This window comes from Myodes glareolus, chromosome 19 (assembly GCF_982192425.1).
Source record: "Myodes glareolus chromosome 19, mMyoGla1.1, whole genome shotgun sequence".
NCBI classification, from domain to species: Eukaryota; Metazoa; Chordata; class Mammalia; order Rodentia; family Cricetidae; genus Myodes; species Myodes glareolus.
Window position 1 is genome coordinate 29,685,048 of NC_142044.1, and position 25,977 is coordinate 29,711,024.

The window sequence follows — 25,977 nt, forward strand, 5'->3', positions numbered from 1 at the left end:
TGAGCTGGGAAGACCTACACTGAATATAGGCGACAACATATTGGACCGACTGAGAAGAAAGCTAGGTGAGCGAGCGCTAGCATCCATTCTTCTGTTTCCTGACTGGGGAACAATGCGCTCACCCACTCACTATCCATCCGTGGTACCAACCCTGCCAAGATGATCTGCACCCTCCAGTTCCGAGCCAAAACAAACCCTTTACGGATGGCTTGAATAAAAATAGTTCGTGTATTTGAATACTTGGTTTGCTGTCAGTGCCACTGTTGGGAGAGATTATGAACTCTTCAGCAGGCGGAAGCTTGCTGGAGGAAGGGCGTCAGCCGGAAGACTGAGAGAGTTTATTCTTTCTCTCTCTCTCTCTCTCCTGGTCACTCTCTGCTCTCTGCATGCAGATAAAGCTGTGAGCCCTCAGAATTCTGACCTGGTCATCTGCTGCCATGCCATTATGGACTCTCCTGACACTCACCAGAACCATAAATCAAATAAACTCTTTTTTTCTGTAAGTCACTTTTGGTTGTGATGCTTTAACACGTCAACACAAAGTAACTCATACAGAAATTTGTAACAGGAGTGGGGTTCTACCATTAGAAGGCAGCCCCAAGAGGCAGGGAAGCCCTGGGAGGCCATTGTTTATTATTTGCTTTTCCATTTTCGGGGAGTGACAGTTAAGAGATTGTCTTGAGGCTTAGAAGACACTTTGAACCACAAACAGGGTCAAAACAGTTTAAAGACGGGGGGAGGGGTGCTTTTAAAGTTATACTAAATGCATTTTGCATTATGATATGGTCACGAGACTGTGAGAGTCAGGGGGTGGAATGTGATGGTTTGAATGAAAAATGTCCCTCACAGGCTTACATATTTCAACACCTGGTCCCTGGTTGATGGCATCGCTTGGGAAGGTTATGGAACCTTCCGAAGGTGGAGTAAGGACACCACAGAGGGTTCTCTGGTTGGCGGCATTGCTTGGGAAGGTTATGGAACCTTCTGAAGGTGGAGGAAGGACACCACAGAGGGTGGCTCCGAGAGTGTATAGCCTGGCTCTACTTCTAGTTCTCCTTCCACTTCTTGCACTGGATAAAGATGTAATTTCTCAACTTCCTGTTCCATGTCTCTGCGGCCATCATGGGCGTTCCCTTTGGAACGACAAATCAACAGACCCTCGAATAAGTTGCTTTGAGTCATGGTCCTTTATGATAACAACAGAAAGTATGCAGCACCCCTGCCTTCCCGCCTCAACTTGCTTTTGTCAGACACTTTGCTACACCCATGAGAAAAGCGACTGGTGTGTGAGCAGCCAGAGAATGCCATAGCAGCTTCCGGCTTTGTTGAAGAGGAAGCTGGAACTGATAGGAACATTCAGCCCTACTTAACACTGTATTTCACACTATACACTCCCTTGACCCAAGGGAGTTTGCTCAAGGTCAAGGCTAGGAGGGGTGATTGGTTCCTAAGTCAGCCCTTCACTGTCACCCTGCTGTCCCTGTCCCCTGAGAGCCTCTAGTATTCTTCTGAACACAGCTGATGTGGTAGCTGACATGAGAGCATCCTCTATAGGCTCTGACATTTGAACATTTGGTCCCCAATGGGTGACACTGTCTAGAGAGGCTTAGGAGACAGTTGCTTGCCGGAGGAAGTATGCCATGGAGGCGGGCTCTGAGAGCGTAAGGCTTTGCCCTAATCCTAGTCTTTGCTTTGTGTTTGTGGTTCAAGACATGTGCCCCCAGTTTCTGGTCCAGTTGCCATGCCTGTCACCTGCTGCCTCTGCTCCACCACCATGAACTAAATCATCTAAATCAGTAATCCCAAATACACGCTCCTTCTATAAATTGTCTAGGTCACGGTGTTTTATCTTAGCAGCAGGAAAGTAATGAATCTACCTATGTGTGTCATCTTTACCACCAGATAAGGGAGTCAAAGACTGGGGCCAGTGCCAGGAAATAACATGACAGTTTCTGGGTTAAAACTGCTCAGAGGGGCCAGTGCCTCCCAGAAGGCCTCGCTAAAGACTTAATGACTCTGAAATGGCTGACCAGTGATAGCTCAAGAAAGGTTCTTTGGAGCAAATGGCTCTGCTGACATCTGACGCTTGGTATGGATGAGGGATGAAGGGCAAGACTGAGGGTCAACTCAGCATGTGGTACTGGCAATGGGACCAGTCAGGATGATGGAGAAATGAGTACCCTTTGAGTGTCTGAGCCAGGGGATATGATGTAGGTGGGCCTTCTGTCTATATGTTACTTTCACTGGTTAATAAAGAGACTGCCTTGGCCTTTTTGATAGGCCAGCCATTAGGTGGGTGGAGTAGACAGAACAGAAGGCTGAGAAGAAGGCAATGAGTCAGTCACCATGATTCTCCTCTCTCAGACAGATGCAGGTTAGGATCCTCCCAGTAAGCCACAGCCTCATGGTGATATACAGATTATTAGAAATGGGTTGAATCAATATGTGAAAGTTAGCCAATAAGGGGCTGGAGACAATGGGCCAGGCAGTGCTTAAAAGAATACAGTTTCTGTGTAATTATTTCGGGGGTAAGCTAGCCAGGATCCAGGTGGGAATGCAGCCCACCGTTCCTTTTACAGGGATATGGCCTAGTCGTGGAATATTGGGAAATACAGATTTGAAATGAAGGCAAAGGGAAGCCACAGCCAGTGTGAGAGAATGGTCAGGGCTGATGAAAGACCTGGATAAATCCAGACTCCTCTAGCAGAAAGAATAGAGTCAAAAATCTAGCAGGAAAAATAGAGCCAAGAATCTAGCAGGGAGAGAAGAACCAAAAATCTAGGTTAGCCAGTTCAGTGACTCTGTTACAGGAACTAGCTGACCATAAAGTTAGAATATAATCTTAAGAATAATCTTGAGAGACGGGGAGTTACCCCCTTGTGATGATCACTGGTATTTTCGGAATTTTCCAATGATGTCCTCCTTACCCTCTTTGGGTTGTGGTTTCTTCCCCTAAATACCCCCTCTCTCCCAGCTACTTGGGGTTGAACTCCTCTACCCCTGCATGGGAAATGAGTTTCGGCCCCAGTGCACTGGTTCCTGTCAATAAACCTCATATGATTGCAGCAATGATGATCTCTTGTGAGTTCCTGGGTATCCTGAGACTTGAGTGAGAGTCTCCCCACTCTTGGGGGGGGGGTCTTTCACTATGACATACACTATATATGACTGGAGTCTAGACACTCCAACGGAGGCTAGAGAGCAGTTTAATCTCATCTCAGAGACCAAGGAAGCTTGTCTCCTTTGGGGCCTCAGGTTCCCTGTTCCTTCCTGCACACTCTCTCATTCATCTCTCCATAACCAAGAGGTGCTGGCAGATGGGAGAACCCTTGGCTACACCTGCAAGTCTTTCCTGACTCTCCCTTGCTGGTTTCCTGGCTGGGAGGGTGGGCAGCAAAGACGCCATTCAAACACGGATAACACTTCAGGACACAGTTTTTAGACTGATTAACCAGGATTAGAGTCACATGGGGAGCGGTCAGGTGATGTTTTTACACTCTCAGCGGCACAAAAGGAACTTAAGTCCACAAATCTTCTTATGCGGGGGCAAGGGCGCTCCACCCGGAGTCTGACCATGTGCAAAGAGCACGAGTGGGAACTTGAGGGATCCTGCTGTCTGGGTACCCAGACACACAGGTCCTTCTAGGGCATCCCTGATTTGGACGGAGCGGCAACCAGAGCACAGGAAAGGCTGCTTAGGAATCCCCACCTCCTCCCAGTGGCTCCGGAGCTGTCGGCTGCTTCTAATCATGTGAGTGAGAAGCGGCAGCCAGAATGCTGGGAGCTTAGCTTCAGAAAGCTGCCATGTGACTCGAAGAGGGTCCTTTGGGCACACTCCCTTCGTTTCCACAGGAAAACTGTACCTCTTGGCATTGGAAGATTCTGGGAGAGGCTGGGACTCCCTCTAGTTGGCCTGGGATGGTGTAGAGCCCAGCACTCACCAGCAGCTCCCTGTGAGAGTCACCTAGACATGGAGGGTTCAGGCACTCCCCCAAGTGCAGGGGGTCTTCGAAGAAGCTGCCTAAGCCTCTGAGGTGAACAAAAGTTCATCAGAAAGAGCTACCCTTTCATGTGACAGCTTACCACACTCAAGCTGCCTGTTGGCATCCCCCCCAAACTCAGAGAATGAGGGGCAATGCCCTAGGCAGGGATTGCTAAGCAATCCTCTTGGAGTACTGGGGTACCAGGCTGGAGTAGACCAGCTAGGGACCAGTGGATAGCCCTCCTGAGCTCTGGGGTGGAGCCAGGAAATAGAGGGTGGCCTGCCAGGCAGTGTGAGCAGGCAGTTCTAGCAGGCAGGGAACAGGGATGACTCGTGGATCACGGAATGTGCTTCCTAACCCTAGGGTAGCCCTGGAGACAGGGGCACCACAGCCACAAGGGAAGAGCTACTGGTAGTGTTTCCCCATGTGTACCTGTGTTAGAGAAGCCTGAACACAGCCATGCAGCCCTGTGCCGGAGATGACCGCCCAGGGACCTGTTTCCAGTATGTAGTCTGATCTCTTGGGTGGCTCTGCAAACTGCAGCCTTGCAGCTCAGCGCTAATTTTTCTTGGTATACTGGCGACATGGAGATGGGAAGAGCAGAGACTATAAGTCATTGTCACACTATAAGTGACAAGCCCCCCAGTCAAAACCAGACATGACTCCTGGACCATGCTGCCCATGCCTGTGATGGATACCACGTGCTGAGGGCCAGAGACACGCTGATAGCACCATGCTACCTGATGGATTCCCGGGTGCAGTGTGCGGCCACAGAGGCGCCTCCTCATCAATCATTACATGATCACAGTGCTTCGGGTTTCATGGGGAGAACTCATTAAGAGATCAGGCCCTAGGTCGGCTGCAAGACCACAGCCTGCCGCCTTTCCCCATGCCTGAGACAATGTAACACCGAGGAAAATGCAGACCTTGCCCGCCCCTTCTCCAGACCTGAGCACTTCTGTGCCTGGAACAGAACACCAGCAGCTTTATTCTGCATCGTCCAATCAGCCTGTCAATGTGCCCACTTTACATAGGAAAATGAAGCCCAGAAAGGTGAAGTCCCTTGCTCCAGTGTGGAATGTTTTCTAAGAGTTAAGCTAAAAGGCCGCCTAAGCAGCGTGACTGCAAAGTCCAAGTTCTTCCTGCTGGGTTTTGCCTCTCAGATCTTGTGCCAGGTTCCTTTTAGGGGCACAGCAGCCTCCTGCCCCGGAGATTCCACATGGGAAAGTGAGGGTCATCCCACCCAGTCCTGCACCTCCCAAGGCAACCACAGATGCTACACCCTCCGTCTAATTGAGGAAGCATGTATGAGGGAGAGGTGCCCTGAGCCAGTACCAGTGCTGGCTGGTGGCACAGTGGGAGCTGGCCAAGCCAGCTGCAGGTGGGTATTCAGTACAGACATTGTCACCCACCCCACCCTGTGACCTGTTCTGAGTATGGGGGAGGGGTGAGAGGACTGGACTGCCCATCTCCTGCTGCCTATCAAAGGACCTCTGTGTCGGGAGCACAGTTTTACAAGCATCGCATTCTGGTCCGTTTGCCTTTAAAATATACAGGTGTCCTTTTATCTCCTCCCAGCACGGTGTGTGTGTGTGTGTGTGTGTGTGTGTGTGTGTGTGTGTGTGTGTGTGTGTGTGAGAGAGAGAGAGAGAGAGAGAGAGAGAGAGAGAGGCCGCTCTGGAAAAGTCTGGCAGCTCCCTGTGGCTCTCAGAGAAATGCCAGAGTTGGAGGGTAGGAGGGCATGGATGTTCCAGGTGTGGGGAAACACACATAGCTTGGGGCTGGAAACCTCAGCCTGAACCCTGCCCTCAGATTTGGCCAGTCAGTGCCCTCTGCAAGGCCTCTTCCACACATGGCTCATCTAGACAATTTGAGGTACAAACCTTTCCCCTGAGAACAGTACCATGGGCACAGGAGCACAGTTACGTGAGAGAGGTGCGCCGTGTGCCTGTGTAAAAACGAGGCACAGATCTAAACTAAGCTAAAAGCCCTAAACATTTCCCTTTGCTCCATTGCATTGACCCTTGTCACCTTGCCTCTCTCAATCCATCCTTCCCTTTGTCAGGGGATAAACGGGCGGGTGGAAAAATAGGACTTGGAAAATTTCAAGCGGAGACAAGGAAGGAAGGGTGTGTGAGCGTGTCTACATGTATACTCTGGAGTTCGGATTCTCAGCGAAGAGGATGAATAATCAAGCCCTGAAAGGGTGAACTGTGCCAGTGAACTGGCTTCCCTTGTGAGTGTAGAGAGTGACGGTTCACAAGGTCCATGGTCTGTTCTTGCATAGCTCTCCCACTGGGCAGCAGGACCTTCTTCCTAATCCGGAAGTCTCATGTCCTCTGCCAGGATCTGGAATCATCTACAGCCTGACTTGTGAATTCCCAAACATAAGACAGAATCTAGCCCCAGGCTCCTGTTTTCTTTGTTTCCTGAGCTGTTCTCTGCCCCCAAAGCTCATGACCCCTCAGTACCTGTAATTCAATCCCAACACACATCAGGTCTACAAGATCCTACCTGATCAATCTGAGCTACAATAATGACTATCCTGGCAAGACACATCAGCATAAATGTGGCATCATGTCTACAGGAGTAACCAATCATTTCTGAATGAATTTAGGGCCCATTCCACAGATCAGAACTCAGACCTAGTCAAGACTCCATGGCTGGTGAAGCCATAGGCTCTAGGAGAGAATTTATTACTATTATATTGCCGAACAGACATAATATCAAAACGACTTTCTAAATACTTGTTTTCTATTCAGAGGTTGGCATATCACTTAGCCTCCATTAGAGAAGCTTCTTTTTGCACTGGATGGTGATTAGTACAGAGACACTCACAACTGGTCAAGCGTGGAGAATAAGCCATGGTGGAGTGATCATCTACATCACACATTTATATGCAACATCTGTGCCAATACTCTTCCCTTCGAAGGCTGAGGGTTGCAAAAGAGAGGATGGGAAAACTATGAGAGATAGCGGTCACGGGAAACACAGTATTTTCTGGGCATGACAAGGCCCCAGAATGCTTGAATTCATACCAGCTGTGGTTGCCTGAACAGAACCAAGCAGAAGGCGCGCATGTGCGAGAGAGAGAGAGAGAGAGAGAGAGAGAGAGAGAGAGAGAGAGAGAGAGAGAGAGAGAGATATGAGAGGGTGCACCCATGAAGCTCCACCTATGGCTGCTGGGGGAGGGAGAGCCAATTTTCTTCAGGGAGGCGACCACGCTTTAGTGAATGGCCTTATACCCATCCACATAAGGGCAACACTGAGGAACATTGCTAAAATTTTAAAAATGCAAAACGCAGACATGGAATTGAGGAGGGACATGGTGGGGGGGGTCTGGGAAGAGTTAGAGGGGAGTGGGGTAGATAGGATCAAAATATAGTATACACACACACTGAATTCTCAGAGAATAAAATGTTTAAAAATTTAAAGGTTATTTTAACATACCATGAATTCCCACGAAGACATTAATGCCATCATTAGCAAGTATTTGCTGTAGCCCCTACCATGTCTCTGCAGTGCTATGTGTTGCGATTACGGGAGTATAAAAGAAAGGCTCTCCCTGGGAAAAGGCTTTGTTTTTTAGCCATCAGGAAGAAGACAAGCAGTGACTAAGAAACATAAAAAAATAAATCCCACCCAAGCCGGCTCTCTTTCTGTCTAGCTCTTCCCCTTTCTGGGCCTTTCCAGCTCTCCAGAGTCATAGCAACTCCTCCGAGCTAACAAGCCTAGGGACTTGCACAGTCTCTCTGCCCTGCCCAGGGGCTCTTCCCTAACAGGTTGCTCCTCCATTCAAATCAAGATGTTGATTCTTGGACAAACTGTCTATCACCTTTGCGTTCTAGATCACATAGCAACTAGCAAACATCATGGTTTGCTATGCAAAGCAGAAAGGGTGGGCCTGAAGTGAAGCCTCTTCCAACTTCCTCATTTCTGCTGCTGGCTTCCCCAGCTCTGACTTTCTTTGTTCCCACTGTGTTTCCCCAGAAGAGTGACGAGGAATGCCTTTAACAACCACCTGGACAGCTGGCACCACCTGCATTTTACAAGTGAGGAAACTGAGGCTGTGATACTTTTATTGATGTTTAATTACTCAACCTCTACCTAGTAATTGGGTTTTCCAAGGCTGCCATAGTTGAAAGAGTTCCTTCCCATCTCTTGGGTTCTCAGGAGTTGTCCGGACACTCCTACAAGGCCAGGATGGAAGGCGCTGCACCTCTGTTGCAAAATGGTGCTACCCTCCACTTGCAGTTCCTGCTTCACACTGCAACCCACTGCATGTGTAAGCCTTGGTCCGGGCCTTTATTTGCCTCTTAGAACTTAGGAAAGTGAGACTGGAGCCCTATGCCCTCTGAAGCCTCAAGGAAGCAGAGATCAGGTAGCACATTTGCTCATGAGTGATATAAAAATTAAGTCCTAGATGATGAACCACTATTATTCTTCTACCCACATGTCCAAATATTTTTATTAATAAAATCACTCCGGGTGACATCTTGGTGACAGAGCAGATCTCTATCCCTGGCCCCTCCCAGCTGGAGCACCCCAGGTTTCAGCATCGCCTTCCCTGGAGGTTTGGGGTCTCTGCCTCTACAGGGTCTTTGGGATGCTTCAGTTACTGGATAGAAGGAACCAGACACAAAATCGACCTGACTGAAAAAGACAAAATTACCAGTATCAGCAGGACCATGGTAAACTAATGGATTTCGGGCACATACTGGGGAAGGAAACACATTGGTGCGGGAGAATTGTCTGTATTCTGTCAATCATGTATTTTAATAAAACGCTGATTGGCCAGGCAGGAAGTATAGGTAGGTCAACCAGACAGGAAGTAGAGGTGGGGCGATGAGAACAGGAATATTCTGGGAAGCAGGAAGCTCCCTCTCCATTCCTGCCCAGACCACTGAAGAAGCAACATGTGAGCTGACAGCTGGAAAAGGTACCAAGCCATATGGCTAACACAGATGAGAATAATGGGTTAGTATAAGCTATAAGAGCTAATAAGTAGCCAGAGCTAAGGGCCAAACAGTTTTATAACTTAATGTAGACTCTGTGATTTTCTTTGGGACTTGCCGGTTGTGGGGTACTGGGCGGGACAGAAACTCCAACAAGCCGGCCGTCATGTTACAGCACATGACAGTGAGGGGGGAAATTTCTAACCATTTACATTTTGGAGACTACAAGAATGAATTAGCCGACCCAGTGGGTAAAGTCTGTTAGGATGAAGGTTCCCCACAAAGAGCTTCCTGTTAGAGACACCTTTGTCCTGGCCCCATTCAACTGATAAACTTTTCTCGTCCCCTGACACAGTCCAAGACAACAGGCACTTGGGAATGACAGGCAAAGGAAAGCAAAGTGGAGCAGTGGCTGTGATGGTGGCAGGCGGGGGAGGAAACACCCAGAGGTCAAGGTGGGAGGGGTCAATGGGGCACCAAATGCACTCCCTGCTTCTGGGACTTAGCACCTACTGCTGTCTACACTGCAGTTTTCTTACTCCCGGGTCTGTCAGGAGAGCATACTCATGTCTGAGCCTGTGCTGGAGTCCTGTACAGGGTCCTTGACCTTCATGAGGATCTGTTTCATAGCAGGCGTGTGGGTCGGGCTACTCTGATGATGCTCAATGGAGCAGGCTCCCTGGCAGAGCCACAGCCTGCTCCTTAGAGGGTGCAGCAGGGCTGCGCTGCATCCCACAAGGCTGGAGTTTTGGTCGCATCCATTATGAGATATTTACAGGCACCCCAAGCCTAGATCCAGGCAGAATGGCTTTCTGATTGTTCTTTTTCCACCTGAATGAAATTCAGTTCGTGGAAGGTTTAATAAGTCCTTCTGGGCCCCTGAGAAAGAACTGCTCAACTGCTCCCACGGATGAGTTTCAACCTCTGCATCCCCAGGCCCTGGAGGGTCTAGGGTCCAAAGCTCCAGCCTGGAAGCCCTAGGCAGTGCTAGGGTTTGCTGTTCCCAGGTATTCTGTGCTGAGAGCCAGAAGCCTGACACAAAAAGTGATTGTTACCAGGGGCCTTGTCCCCCTGCTCACTGCTGCCCACCTGGGAGACAAGCTCTGTCCATTTCTGGGTTAGAGAAACACTCCCCATGCCACCCCTTCCCGGCTTCAGCATCTGAGGTTCGCAGAGAGGACACAACCGGCATAGGGATGTCCAACAGTCTGTGGAGATACTGAGCCCAGGACTTGGGGTCCTCAACTTTCTGAGTACAATCCTTACAGTATGAGCAGCTGTGGGAACTGGACAGCGGGAGCCCGGCAGGTGACAATGCCCTGCATGTCGGAGAAGCAGACTGGATAGAGGCCACGCCTCTGTACCCCTCTAGCTCCAGTCTCTGCCTGCTGGGCCTCCCTCCCTGAGGCCAGCACCACACAGCAGCCCATTCTTGCTTTCTGAATGGAGCCTCCTGCGCCACGTGACATTACGGCCTTGACACAGGGAGGCTCAGAGGGTTCACGGTCCTATCTCTGAAATGCATTCTGAGCAGAAATGCAAAGCAACAAAATGAAACACTTTCACTGAGGACAGTGGACTAAGGATGAGCAAACGGCTTCCTGTCAGAGACACCTTTGTCCCATTCCATTGTCTGGCTTTTCTTGTTCCCTCCCAGTCCTACAGACACGTGGAGAAGACACAGAGGAAAATAGAGAGGAGTGGCGGCTGTGTGGGTGAGAAGGTGGGGGGTACCGAACACACAGAGAATCAAGGTGGAACTGGGCAATGGGTAACGGGGTACCAAGTAGAATCCCCGACTCGGGGTCGTTGCACACACTGCTGTCTACCGAGCAGTCTTTTGGACCCCAGAGTCTTGTCCTTTCATTGCATCTACTTTGCTTGCTATTTTGTGTCTGTGCAGGTGCACATGTGTGTGCAGATGCATGAGTGTGCATAGGTGTGCGTGTGATGTCCCTTTTGTTAGGAGCCATCCACCTTGGGTTTTGAGAGAGGGATCTGGGCTCACCAATTGGGCTATGCTGACTGGCCAGCGAACTCCAGGAATCTGCCCATCTTCGTGTCCCTGGTGCTAAGGTAGCAAGTGTTACTGTACCCAGACCTTCACACCCGCGAGGCAGGACTTTATTAAACTGACTCATCACTGCCTCCAGGACTGCCCAAAGGCTCTCCTGCTCACCTTAAAGTCACCTTGCTGCCACTCCCCCTGGCTCTGTAGCATTTCCCCTGCCTTAACCAGGAGATGACTCTGCACTGGGGCTCAAGTTACTTGTTTTTCTGTGTGTCCCCTGCTGACCTGGGAGATTGGAGCTCACTAGTCTGCCTTGCCCAGGGGCCCCCAGTTGAGAACAGTGACTTAGGGCACCGGGAACACTCAGGGCCTAGAGCCAGGTTCTTTCTGCCTGGGCCTCACAAGGGGTGGGAGATGCTGAGACCTCATGGGGGGGAAACGGGGGTGGGGGGAGAGGAAGATCAGCAGCCACCTGGAGCAAGCAGCTTAGGACCCTGAGGCCTTAAGTCTGAAGCTTTTCTTTTCTGGTTGACCCCCGCTAAGCAAATTATCGGTTCCAGGGAGGGAGGGACTTCCTGTGGTTTTGCAAAACCAATTCACCAAAAATAACCAGGTGGTGTAACTGTCCAACCACCCAAGGCTGTGTCACTCGAGGGTGAGATGTGTCTGTGGGCACCTCTGTGGCTGAGGCAGGATGTAAGACAGTCATGAGGAGGCGCCTGGCCGGCCCCTCTGCTGCTCAGCCTTCGGCTTCCTAGAGATCTCCTGAGGGAGGTGGGTACACTTCTGCCAGTCACCCGGGACTTGGGTTGTTCCTCAGAACAACCACGGGCCAGCCCACTTCTTAGTTCGAGGCCCCATAGCTCTTCCCAGTAAGCCATAGTTCTGCGTGAGGTCACCAAATCACGAAAGCCACAGCTCAGCCTTTGGTGGAGACAATCAGTCTGACACCATCCCAGAGACCGCGGAGCAGTTTCTAGAGTCAAGGAAAACAGAGTTGTTCTTACCTGCTGTGCCACGTCAGTGGAGTCCCTTGACCTCTCTGAGTCTCAGTGTCTTCATCTGAAAAACAGAAACAATGGCTCAGCTTCACCAGCAGGAGGGCCAGTGCCTGTAGGACCAAGGAGAGGGTTCCTGCAGCTTGTCCAGCTCAGCCTTACACAGCAAATGCGAACTCTGAAAGTGGAGTGATGGCCTCGTTAACTGTTCAGTGCCAGGGAAGAATACGCAAGTATCTAAAACAGCACAGGGCAGAGCGACAGAGCCATGTGTCTCTACTTCCTGTTCAGAAGGGAAAGAGCAAGGCTCTGGAGACTAGACCTCTCAGCTCACTTTCAGTTCCCAAATGTTAAATGTGGATCACCTGGCCCAGAGTCTGAACTACAGGGGGTGCTGGCAGGTCCAGCTCCTCCCACTCCTGGGGGATGGATAGGACTGGAAGCAGACATGGAAGCAGGACTGGCCCTTTCCTGTGGGACCACAAATAGGGGCTGAGCCCAACACACACCCCAACCTCAGGGCAGTGGCCGCCTCATAGGGAGGGGGCAGCAGGCAAGATGTCAGCTGCACTTTGGGGGACTGGGGACCATGAGGACAGAGTCTGAGCTCAGATCCCAGGTCAGAGGCCATGACTTTTCTGACTCAGGATCCTGCTGAGTGTTGCTGTAAGGGTCTCAGAAATGGGGTCCAGAGTTAGGCTGTTCTTTGGGGTAAGAGATTGATTGGGCAAGTTCTTAGCACGACAGAAACACAGCACAGGATGGGGGAGGGGTTTTTACAGGTTTCAGAGGTGGGGGAGGGAGTCCCCTGCCTGGTAGTTGATAAGTAACCCCTTATCCGTGCCTGCTTGCAGGTTATCTCTGATTCCCAGGGAACACAGGGAGGCAGAAGTTCTGCCCTAGAGTTAATGTGTGTCCATCATGTGGGAGATGTGACATGCAGGCCCTCTGCTTAGGGTCTCAGGAGTCTTCCTGTAAGGAGGACAGACTCAGACTCTCAGACAGACTGTCCGGGTGCCTGTTATTTCCCCCATAGCAATGGGAATTGCAGAACAGTTGAGTGTGGAAGCTGCTGCAGGGGAACATGGCTTGAAAGGCACCTGACCTAAACTTAACAGTCACAGGTCACACGGGGGCAGGAGGCAGAAAGAAATTCTGACTCCAGAACATTCTTTTGCAGGAAGGAAGCAGACAATCAGGTAGTTTGTAGAGAGAAGTTGAATCTGAGAAGGAGGGGGGCTGATGGTTGGTTGAGCTTGTGTCCTAAGTTCTGAGATGGGCAGGACAGCACCAAACATCAAGTGTGCTGAGCTGAACAATTGCTCCTGCCTAGGACTGAAAGCTCTCCTGCCAGGCCCGACCCTTCTCTTGTGCCAGAATGCTCCCTCCATGGCTCTGAACCTGGGTTAGCTGAGGGCTGCTACCAACAGTGGATGATCCAGAGCGTGCGATGTTCATGCCACATGTGTACTTACAGGCACGGACTATGGGAGTAGATGCCCAGGGCTGTCACTCAGTGGCTTCACACCCCCCTGTCACGGAATGTGGCTGCCCCTCACTTTCCCCATTTATAAAGAATGACAATAATAATTCTTTCCTATGGTTGCTGGAAAGATTCAGAGGCCAAAATAAAGACAGTACTTCAGATGTGTATTGTAAGTGCTCGCTAACGGCTGGGACACCACCCTTACCCCCATCGTTGTCATGACCATGACCAGTACCACTACTGCTATCATCACAAACATTACTACTGTAATGTACAAATAGTTATTCCCTGCCTCCTCCTCCTAACTACCATCACTATTACATCATCAAAATATCACCATCACCATCAAAAATATCACCACTATCATTATAATCATCACCATTACAAACATGGCCATCACCTCATCACTATCATCAGACACACCACCACCGCGATCATGATCACACAGAACACCAGAATATCATGATCAGCATCTATCTCGGTTTCTTTTCTGATGCTACGATAAAATACCCTGACTAAAGAAACTTAAGGAATAAAACATTTATTGGGATCACGATTCCTGATCACAGTCCATAACCGAGAGGAAGCCAAGGCAGCAGAAAACTGAAGGGGCTGGTCACATTGCAACCAGCCGAGAACGGAAAACAAGAGGTTAATGGGTGTATGCCTGCAGTCAGCATGCCTCCTCCAGTCTTAAAAAGTTCAGGATTCCTGTCAAGTCCAAAAGACACTCCTTCCCCCAGCTTCTCATTCCTACATGCTTTGTCATTTTGGCTAGGTGCTTGCGCGCACTCTCGCACTCTCTCCTCTCTCCTTCCCTCCCTCCCTCCCTCCTTCCCTCCCTCCCTCCCTCTCTCCCTCCCTCCCTCCCCCCCCCCCTCTCTCTCTCTCAGCTTCTCAGCTTTCTCTCTTTTTTTTTGTCTTCCTCACTCTTGCCCCTCTTTCTTGGTCATCTCTTCCCCTCCTCTTCCCCCACCCTTCATGGTCCATTCTCCTATTCAGTCTACTATTTTCTCTCCCTATCTATTCTGGACTCCTCCAGATGCCTCTGGCTCTTTACCCCCTCAGATCTACAACAAAAACCTTCTCCCCAACCATATCTTAGAGTGGTCATGACCTCATTTTATACATCTGGTGCCCAAAGGAAAAGGAGGGCATGACAGATTCTAGGTATGGTTGAGGAGAAGGTTTTCATTGTAGCTATAAGGGAGGGTAAGACCAGAGGTATCTGAAAGACTCCAGACTGAGTGAGTATGGCCAGCAGAATAGACTTGACCTTGAGAGAGGAGAGAGAGAGAGAGAGAGAGAGAGACTAAGAGGGCACAGAGAACAAAGAGAGTGCACAGCCAAAATGTCTGAGCTAGTAGGGAAAGAGAAACTGGAGAAAGGGAGGTGAAACACAGGGGCTGAAGAAGTTTAGGGTAAGGGGTAGGGTGAGAAGTTCTGAGAACAGCCAGGACTCTATAGCAGGTACTTTGAGGCTGGCAGAGACTGCAGTCAGAGTTTGCTTTAATAAGTTAATAGGCACCTCAGCTAGTCATTTGTCCCTGGTTTCTTTGAAACCTAACAGTGCGGGAACACCCACTTTGTACAATTTCCTTCCTAGGGAATGCTGCCACTCACAGGGAGCCGATTTCTACTTTGATTAATATAATCAAGATAATCCCCTACAGACATGCCCTCAGAGCAACCTAATCTACACTTCCTTATCAGGTGATTCTAGACGATACCAAGTTGATGAAACTAACCCTCATCACCACCACTGTCATCACCATCATCACCCTAACCACTGTCACCACCACCACCATGATCACCCGCCTGAGGCCAGATGTTCACATTTCCTTGGACCTGCTTCCCAGATAAGGAAGTTGAGGCTGAGACTTCCTCAATCAGAATCAGTTATCATTACAATAGTTAAAAACAGTGAGCTCAGGGAGGGCGAGGAGGTCAAGAACATGGTGCTTTCCCAACACTGCTGAGCCGCTTGTGTTAAAGAGCCTCAAGTACAAGACAATGCATGTGAAGCATCAGAAACTATTGAAAGACCTGGATAAATCCAGACCCCCTTTAGCAGGAAAACTAGAGCCAAAAATCTAGGTTCAGTGACTCTGTTAGACCCTCGGCAGAAAGGAAGGGTTGTGAGGAAGTGGAGAAAGGGGGCCACCTGCAAGTCCAGAGGAGCCCTCACCAGAACCAACGCTAAAACTTTGATCTTGGATTTCCAGTCTTCAGAACATGAAGTATTACGTTTTTGTCCTATGAGCCCTCCCTCTGCTGATGGTATTTTGCCATGGCTGCCCCGGACAAAGGAATGCAGAGCTCTAGCCATGATCCCACCTTACAGATGAGGAGGCTGAGGTACAAGGTTAGTAAGTAGATTATGATGCTGGTAGTCACACAACAGCCAAGAGACACAGGTGAGACTTAGGCATCCAGCTACACAGTCAATTGGCAGGCAGACAAAGTTACTGTGCAAATATTTATATTCCCGGCTTCCTACCCCACCCCTTTATGATAAGGGGGACAACATGCTCCCAACTCACCAACATCAGGTGGTCATGTCACTTGCTCTGGCAACGACGCATGCCATCTCTGGTAGACGGCTCCAATGTGCCTGTGTGGTCCCTTCAGGTATCACAGAAGCTAGTCAGCATTTAGAGACTGCCCTCAGCCAAAGCAAGGCTGAGAAAATGCAGCTAACAGCTCATTCACCTCTTACATGAGCACAATTCCCTACTAGTAGAGGGTATTGCTAAGTAGAGGGTATTGTTCTTTACTCAGCTAAGCTTACAGATCCAGAGTCCCTTCTGCAATGACTACTTTCTACCACCAAGCATTTGATTTATAAGGATGGAGGAGGGGGTCAGGAAACCTGCTTCTATCCACCCACTGTGACATTAAGCACCTCAATGGCCATGAATAATGCCACTTCACGTCTCTGATTCTTGGTGTTCATGTGCAAAAGAAGGGTGGTGTCAGTCATTACTTCAGGTTCACAGAAAAGAGTGGACACGGAATTACCCTTCAGAACTTTACTAGAAGAGAGAGAACCTTGTGACCATGGGCCACCGTGACTGGGCCTTGAAGTGCGAGAGAAAGAGAGAGCGCAGCCATGTATAACATGATGGAGGTGCTGGAGGAAAGAGCCTTGAATGCCCAAGAACAAAGCAGGGTGTATACTCTGTAAATTAAGAGAGCTGCTGCAGGGTGTGGCCTGATTTCTAGGAGAGGGTGGGAGAGAGGCAGTGGAGGGTCTGTGATGTCATGGATAGGTACACGCATGCTCTTAGGCTATTGCAAGAACAGTGCGGAGTTCTCAACACTGTGCCTGACAAAGGAGAGCTAGGGATGGACAGACCAGGATGACACCTGATGCACGAGGGTTGAAAACAGGCACCGAGGAACTGGCTCTAAATCGCTGCTGTTTTCACATGTGCTTACAGCAGCTACTCGCGGGCCCATGGGATGAGAGGTTCACATTGTACTCAGATAGTGAGGGCAGCTGGGAAGGGAAGGTTGACATCCTTAGGCACACACAGGCACAGAAGGGACAGAGCCTAGGAAGGCACGTGCTGAATACAAGTGATTCCCTTGCCCCTCCCCCATCTGTTTCTTAAAGGAGAAATTGAGACTGGGGAATGTTCTCCCCAAGGTTATACAGTGGGCTAGCCTAAGAATGTGGATTAGAACGAGCCAAGCGCCATCCTGCTGCCTTCTGCTCACACAGGGGAGGCAAGGGCTCTCAGCCCCATGCTGCCTTCAGGCCAATGTCAAGAGCCCCCACCCTCATGAGTGGGCTGCCAGAACTTCACACTGTGCATGCACCCAGTTCTGAGTTACTTCCAAACTCCTATGCCTGGAAAAGAGTGGTCACACTTGGCATCTCTACAACAATCCACAGGACCCAAGGGACCTTGAGTAGCTGGATCCCAACCAAAGAAATGAACACCTGAAACCTGCCTGTTTGGTAAAGTAACCCCATGGGTCACTGGATTCATTTGCAACCTGAGGAAAGCCCTGGACCGGCTCTTGATCAACAAGCCCTGCCTGCTGCTACTTACTGCTCAAATTTCTTGTCAAATAGGAGTTGCTTCACCTGAGAAATCTTCCTTTCCAACCCACCAACCCAGGAAATTGGCCCCCTTGCTTCAATATTGAGCCATCCCTGTGCTGTGCTGATCAGAGTACAGACCAGCCCCGGCTGGGAACACACACCTGCTCTGCAGCTCCTTCTGCCTGGCCCTGTTCCTAGTTAACCCACATGCACTGACCCCTTGCCTCAGGCTCCACTGGGAGGAACCATGAAACACAGTGTGAGGCTGATCTGAGCTGTGAGCATCAGAAAGACCCTTCCGAGTTCAGAGAGATTTTCCTAGAGCAAGATTCTCAGCCCAAATCTGGTCCAGTCCTCTAGCTTCATAAGCTGCACGAGCATCCAGTGGTCACTTGGCAAAGAATGACCAGGTCCCCAGTACATGCCAGGCCCCCTTTCTGATCCTGGTAATGGTTCCATGAACAAGATGAAGTCTCTTCTTCTCTCAATGCTTGTGAGTCTAAACAGTGAACAGGTGTGTAAAAAAGCCCCGAGTCTCTATGGCAAGAAGAATGGGAAACGGGAAATGCGGGCACCCTGCTGTGATGCATGGTACTAAGTCCTTGTCTCTGGTCCAGATGCTAGGATCTTTGCAGCATCTGCCAGCGTGCTGATCCACTGATCCGTTAGCCGGCGAGACAGTCTCTTCCAGTGCTACAAAGCTTCATGCAGCTAATTAAAATTCAACCTTAGAATTAAAACAGCTCCTTGGTTGCACTAATCAATGAACCAATTAGCACTACTAATTCAATAAAGTAATTTGATCAAAATTAAATATAAAGAGTCCCTCGGTGGCAGTCAATTTCGGGTGCTTATTAGCCTGGTGGCTAGTGACTACTGCCACAGCCCATGCTGCTACACAACTCACTATCACAGGCAAACCTGGGAGGTCCTCGTAGATTTCGGGGTGAATGCATTGGGTGAAATCTCGGTCCTATAGTTCCCTGGCTGTGTGGCCTTTTTTGGATGATGAACTCTGAGTTGTCTCTTCACCTTTAAGAATGGAACAGAACTGACACCTTGAGCTCTGATGAAGACTTTCTGAGTCAGTGTGGGGGTTCTGAGGGAGGGGACTAGGTCCGGGCCCCAGAAGAACATCCTGCTGAGTTCCAGAGTGAGACATTCAGAAAGCACAGAGAGCGGAGACCAGGAAGACCGAGGGTCAGAAAACCTCCAAGGGGAAGGAACTTGCAGTGCATTGTGGGGTTGGCATCAAGCTGAGAAGAAGCAACATCCCTGTAGATTGGCAAAGGAAGGGGTCCCTTGCCAGGTCCAGGGACATTCGCCCATTAAACTACCCAAGGACGAAGTCTCTTCGTACACTCATTTTCATACCTCTTCTTTGGTTTTCTTTGTCCTTGGGAACCTGGACACTCTGGAGTAGCCAGGCCAAGCCCTTCTTCTATGTTAGCTATTGCTCCAAGATGAAGGAAATCCTAGGAAGAACTTATCAGTGGCCTCTTGGAGACCAGCTCTATCCAAGGGCTTCTCTGGGCTCCAGGTGAGAATCCATGCTGGACCTGAACCAGGAAGCAGCTCATTATATGCCTTAATCTTGTATCAGCAAAAGGTTGGCCACAGAGGTGCATCTACAGGACCCGAGACAGAGCCTGGGAGACGGAGCTGAGCTGTGAAGAGACCCACTGTTCTCAGCAGACAAGACTACTTGAACTTGCCGAGTACACGGCATGGGTAAAGTGTGTAGAGCCCCAGTGGTGGCCTCTTTTAGCAGGCACTTAGAGGCTTCTTCTGCTAAAACGCTCTGACTCTGCATCTGGGCTCACATCAGGGGAAAGCCAAGCGCACCTGCCTATATTTTCCAATGACCTCTTTTGCTTTGAGTCAGCCTATGACTGCTGATGCTCAGGATGTTAATTATTCAAGGAGTATCCATCTAGAAACCAACGACCTCTAAACTCTCTTTCTCATTCCCCTTTAAGAACACAGGTACTTGGGTCAGGGTTGTAGCTCAGTTGGTGGAGTACTTGTCTAGATTGCTTGAAACCTCGGGTTTAATCTTCAGCATCCTCCAATGGAGCACGGTGGTTCACATATAACCTCTGAATAACTGGAGATAGGAGCACCAGAAGTTCAAGGTCACCCTAGACTACAAAGACAAGGTCAATGACAGCCTGGGTTAACTGAGATCTATTCTCAAACAAAACAAAACAAATGGAGGCAAAAAGAAAAGTCAGGGTCCTAAACCTGCAGTCACCTTGAGTACCAGGAATAGCAAGGCCCTGAAGGCGGACAGCCCATCCTCAAGATGAGAACAATTATCTATGAAGGAGAGGTTGTACCCAGGAGCAGCTCATCTGGAAAAAACAGATTGGTCCCCTTGGGCAAGGATGGGGAAGGCTGTGAAGACAGAGATTAATAACCTATCGATCACCTTGCATGACTGAAGCTGAGACAATGATAAGTGGGATTATGTCTTAAACAAGGGTAAAGTTCATATCAGGACCCCTGAAGAAAGCCAACTTGGGGGTCACCAAGCTCCCTCTATCTTTATCTTCCCAAGATGCACTGATGAAATCTCTCTGCTTTTCTGCCTTTCTCGGCCCTTCATAGGTGCGTTGGGATGGGGCTGAGCCGAGACAGTTGGAGCTTCTAGGGATGCAGTTTTGGGCCTCTCTGGGATGCAGAAAGCAACTATACTAAGGGCGCAGGAAGGGTGGCCTGCAAATGTGCCTAGCTTTTCATCAGCACAGACAGCATCCCGTGCTGAGTACGCAGATGCTCCTGGGCATCTGGGCATCCGGCAGGCGTCACAAGCTGAAACACTGAGAGGGCAGAGTGGGAGGTGGTCAGCTCCTGGGTCTTTAACTCGAAGTCCTGTCAGTGAGCTTTCCTATTGGGATTTGAAGGGATAAACCTAAGTGCCCACTACCATGGCAGAGAAGGGATGAGGAAGGGTAAGCCTTTCCGTTTCCTTCTTTAATCTCCAGCATTCTCTCAAGCTTCTGGATTAAACATGGACGTCCTGGCAGTGTGCACTCATTTCAAGAGCTTGCAAAGAGCCACAAACACTTTTTGAGAATTCTTGTCTAGCCAGCATCTGTTGAGGGTAGGAAAGCAAAGCAGGGAGTGAGGGTGGGGAGGGGGAGGGGGGATGGTTCAGGTGAATGAAATTGGTGGGTACTGGGGTGTCTGGCATCTTAAATTCTTGCAAAAACAAAAACTGAGAGTAGAATGGGACTTTTCTGGTTCACCTACCGACAGGTGGGCAGCTACACACTTACTGATCACCTACTGTACGCCTGGTACTTTCTATGCTGGTAAACACTAACTACTTAGCTATACAGGGTTCCCAATATGTCATGCAGATTAATCCATCGACCCTTGCAGGTGAGTCATGGCTAGGTGACTTCCTGTCATCTCAAGTTTGGACAAGCATAGAGAGGGGAAGCCCCTTGATTTGGATCACACAGCTTCGAGAGGGCAGTGCCAGCGCCTGAATGCAGGTCTTCAGGCTTTGGATCTGATGCCTACAGACACGTATGTGTGTAAGTCGCCTCACTTCACCTCTGACGCAGACTCTTGGTGCTACTCACAATCCCTTCCATTGTAGCAAGAGGCCAAGGAGGCGAGGAAAGAGACAGGGCTCTCCAAATGGGGTTCATGAAAGCTCCACCTAGCTCCTCAAGCCTGGTTCTGTGATATGTCACCAGGTCACGAAGCATGGCAAAGTCAACGGGAAAAAAGCCACCCAGACAGGCCTCTGCAAAACCAAATTGGGTTTTCCAGTTGACAATGAAAATTGATGAGACAGTCCTGGCTGTAGGAGCATCTCTGGAGCTGGGTCAGAAGGCAGAGGAAGTGCTTGGCAAGGTAGAAAATTTTCCTATGTTGTTCAAATCAATCAGATCAGACAGTATTGTATAGCAGTTTCCTCTCAGATAGGAACATTCCATCCCTACCCCACAGAAGCTTAGTATGACAGGAAGTATAGGACTCAAAACAGCTTCAAGAATTCCCTGAATCTGACCAGAATCCCTAAGCCCCCCTCTCCCCAGAAGTATATAAACACTAAAGACTTCAGATCTTTGGGGGCCACTCCCAGTCTCCTCCATTGTAATAGGAGGCCATGGAGACCAGAAAAGAGACAGGGATCCCCCAGACTGCATCTATGCAGGCTGTACCCAACTCCTAAGCCTGCTTACTTCTCTGGTATGTTACCAGGTCACTAAGTGTGGCAGAGCCAATGAAACAGCCCTCTGCAGAGCTGCCTGGAAGAGGCTCAGAGCAACTGAGCCACCAGAAAAGGGCTTTATGGCTGTCATCTCTTCTGCTTTGGGGACACAGCTATCTTTATTTCTGTTCCTGTAAGTAACCCCTCACCCAGATTCTTGCAGTAACTCTAATAGAACTCATTGGGTCACTAAGCTGGACTTTGACGATTTCCATACTTTGATCTATTTACGGTTCCCTATTTGGGGTGTGTAGACATGGAAAAGTTTGTCTTTCAACAGTACCCTCAGCTATTCAGGAAAGAAGGGGATGGGGAGGGGCTGGCGATGGGATCCTCTTTGGGTCTCACTGGGGCTGTTAAGGACCAAGAGTTTGACTGCGTCTTAAGAGTTTTAAGCTCAGTAAGTCGGATGTCTCCTGAGGTCACACTTATCAAAGCAAGGTGAGAGCTGGGGTCAGAAGTACAGGGTGAGGAACCACATGAGGAGCCCCACCTGCTAGTGCAACCCAGTGCCATAGTGCCTCAAAATCTGGGCTCCTAGATTCTCTAGCCCAGGTTCTAGGCTTATGGTACCATCTTGGCAGGGCATCTTCAGCCTCCAAAGATGGACTGACATATGCACACATTTCCTTCCTTGATGAGTGTCACTCAGAAGCTACATCATTCCCGTAAGAAATCCCTATTCATGTCACAGCACAGGCAATCCACCCTGGCCCTCTCAGATAGCTTTCAGAGTGAGGTGACTTCCTCTGTTGTCTCTGTTTTCTGGACTCCTCTACTGTCCTTGTCCTGTCCTGTCTGAGTGTGTGTCTCAGAGAGTAAGTTTCGTGCCACCATCACTGAGAAAACAGACTGTCCACCTCCTGAAGACTGTGTCCTGCTCTCTGGCACCCCCTTCCTGGTCCTCTGTAGTTCTCCTCTCTGCTCTGTGCTCACATGTTCCCTTGGTCTTCCACCTGCAGTCATATCAGGTTCACATCTGCTCTTCACCCCCCCCCCGAGCACACTCCTGCCCCAGGACCTTTGCACTGACTGAGACTTCCAGCTCTTTCCTACCATCCCTTCCTCAACCCAAATGTCATCCTTCGGGAAGAAGAACACAGGCTAAAACACAACTTACACTTCTCTGTGTCTTTCCCGGACAACTTACAGCCACTCTACAAGACCCCATGATAACTGTGATGCTAACCAGGCAGTCATGACCAAGATGGCCAGCACGGGGACTGGAGAGATGGCTCAGTGACTAGGAATGTTTGCTGCTCTCGCAGAGGACTCGAGTCCAGTTCCTAGGATCCATGTTTCTCTGTTGGCCTACACACACACACACACGAGAGAGAGAGAGAGAGAAAGAGAGAGAGAGAGAGAGAGAGAATATAATGATCCTGACAAAGCCACACAGTCATGCCATACTGTGTCGTGAATGAGAGCTGTCCACAGCTCCCATAATCCCAAGTCTAGCTTTCTGTGCTCAGCCAGCGGGCTGCCCACGTGGAAGGACACACAGCCCTCTCAGTCTTGAGCTTTTCCAGGCAGCCTCTTCAGGAATGGGGACAAGAGTAGGACCTTCGGGTGGACTCAAGCACAGAGTTTCCAGAGCTTTCCACAAAGAGGCCTGGGTTGTTGTTCCCCAGAACTCTGGGAATCCGCTGACCTTCTGGGCTTCAGTCCCCTCACACATCATTACTGAGCTCAGCTGCAGAAAGTTCCTATCTCATCCCCGTTACACAGTAACTGGGGAAATGCCAGAGTTGCAGACATTTTACACAGGAGCCTGGACAGCCCTGTTGCCCCTCATCTTCCTGATCTCCCTGCCTCTCTCTCCCCTCTCCATCATCCTTAGGACAGACACAACACTCAGCTTGAAGCTGTCCCTCCCACCCCGTGCTGGCACAAACACGCTCCTTCTGCTGGGACCCACTCAGTGGCCAGTGGAAAGACAGTAAGTACCTCAGGGCACACCCAGAGCTCTGCCACCAGCAAGGCCTCCTCTAACTGCCTTCTGCATGGAATCAGGGTCCAGCTGAGAGGTTTGGGAACGCTCCTGCTGGGAGCTCAGTCCTAGTAATTCCCTGCTTGTAGCATTCCAGGTTTGGGAGGGATTTGAATAAAAGCAACCAAATTAACCTAGCATGCCATGCTACCCTCTCCTCCAGAATGCTGGCGACCCCTTGGAGGCATGCTTGGCAGAAGCTGCACCTAGAGATACATGTTTGTGGTGAGGCACACCACCCCAGAAGCCCGGCAGGGATGGTAAAGCCATTCAGATCAGAACTATCCTCTCCTGCTCACTGTCTTATGTGTCTGGGATACCTCCTTGTTCCCAAGAGAACTCTCCCTGCAGGTGCTGCGTTAACCCTCCGCTTGCAGGTAGAGACCTGAAGTTCAGAGAGGTGGAGGCCTCTGGCGGAGACTGTGCAGCCTGTACGGGCTGGAACAGGCTTTCATCTCAGGAATGTGAGACTTCAGAGGCGAGCCTGTGACACCAGAAGAGCAGTTGCCTTTACTCTGCCCAGCTGACTCGTGAGGGGCAAGAAGAAGTGGGAGTGGAGGGAGGGAAGCCAAGGCCAGGCGGAGGCAGGGAAGGCAAGGACCCTCCTCAGCGATTGGGAAAAGGCAAATGAAGACAGAACATGACAGCCTGTGACATCGTGGATCGGCGTGGTGGACATGAGAAGGCACCGGATGCTATGGGCAGGCTGGGACGTGTTGCTGTGATTTCATCCCTGCTTAGGGGAAGGGGGGATATTAGCCAGGCTGAAGAACCTTCTGGAAGTACGAAGGCATGTTTCATACAGGCTTGTGCAATATCCCAGCAGTTCCCCACTTGGGAGAATCCCAGAGCTGCACAAATTATCAAACAGTCTCCAGGAGGTTATTATCATGCATGTTCGAAGAAGAAAAATGGTTGTCTATAAAGAATTTACAATAGCAGAGTATTGTCTTACTATGACACCCTTTGCAATGACACGAGACTCTATGCTATGGCATGATTTACAATAGAATGGGACTGTATGGCTATAGCATCATCTGCGATGGTGACAAAGTGGTAGGAGTCATGAAATAAGGAGATGGCCACCATCCTTTGTCATTCATAGTGTCTAAGATGGATGGCATAGAGAACATTTCTAGAACTGAAAAACTGAAGTAGGTGAGGGACTGTTACTGCTATGAAACTTGGGGACCCGGTGTGGGTCTCCACAACTTCACCTACTCATTCTGTATTCATAATATCCATGATGACTGAACCCTTACATTGGGCCAGGTGATGTCCGAGGCGTTGGAGGGCCACACCAAGAACAAACCCGACCACGAGGTGTCTAGGAAAGGCAGAGAGTAAACAAAGGCAGGAACGCGTGTCAGGTTGAATATCCCTAAGGTCCTTGAAGAAGAATGCAGAACAAGACTGGAAATAGGGCTTCTAGGGGGTAGGTTCCTGCTGGTGGTATTTTGTGGTTATTTTTCAGGGAATTTTATCTTGCTGGAGGTTACCCATTTCCTGGCCTGGAAGCTTCTGTGCCCAGATACTCCAGGCCAGCCTTCTAAGAGCTCTGAGTCATCCCAGCCCGAAGACAAACTTGATATGATCATGGGGCCTCATCCAGCTGCCAAGTCTTCAAGGTAGGAGGCTGAGCCAGAGCCCATCTCTGCCTTTGCTGAGCCAGGAGCACCTAGAGTTTGGTCCCTGCTCAGTGGAAAAGAGTCGAAAAGCCCCTGCCAGGAGGCCTGGTCCTTGCCAGGTCTGCTCCGCCGCAGCCTTCTGTCTGGCACAACAGAACAGTCACTCGGACACGAAAAGCCTAGAAACAGGCTGTCCCCTTCCATCCTGAACATCTCCTGGGAGCCTATTCCAGGAAACAGCTTAGCGGGCCATCATTTCTGTGTGCGGAGATGTTGATCATTGTGTCACTTCAGCGCGCACCATGCCAGAGTGCTCCTGTACAGGCAAGGAAATCGTGAGGATGGGGGCAAGGCGGTGCATGGTGCAGGCTGCGATCCCAGCGCTGAGGAATGGAAGGCGGGAAGAGCAACATTTCGAGGCTAGCCCCACCTACATAGAAAATCTGGGACTAGCTGGGGATATGAAAAGATTCTGTCAAAAAAAAAAAATAGTTACCAGGTAGGTAAGTCATAGATTATCAGACGGGCTATGCAGCGTCAGCATCCTCAAAACAACCTCAGAATCTCCAGCAGCACTGGAAGTATCTGCTGTATTGCGCAGTGTGCGCAGTCAGGGGAGCAGGAAGAAAGCACTGCTGAGC

General features: G+C 50.0%; 1 protein-coding gene across 4 annotated transcripts in view; it reads right to left on the reverse strand.

Annotated features, from left to right (window-relative positions):
• The window catches only part of St3gal1 (ST3 beta-galactoside alpha-2,3-sialyltransferase 1), a 76,519-nt gene that overhangs the window by 15,274 nt on the left and 35,268 nt on the right, over positions 1-25,977 (reverse strand). For all 4 annotated transcript variants that reach the window (XM_087898832.1, XM_087898833.1, XM_048457405.3 and 1 more), the window contains exon 3: positions 11,957-12,011. The gene's annotated coding sequence lies outside the window, so the exon portion shown is untranslated. The remainder of the gene's footprint in view (positions 1-11,956; positions 12,012-25,977) is intronic.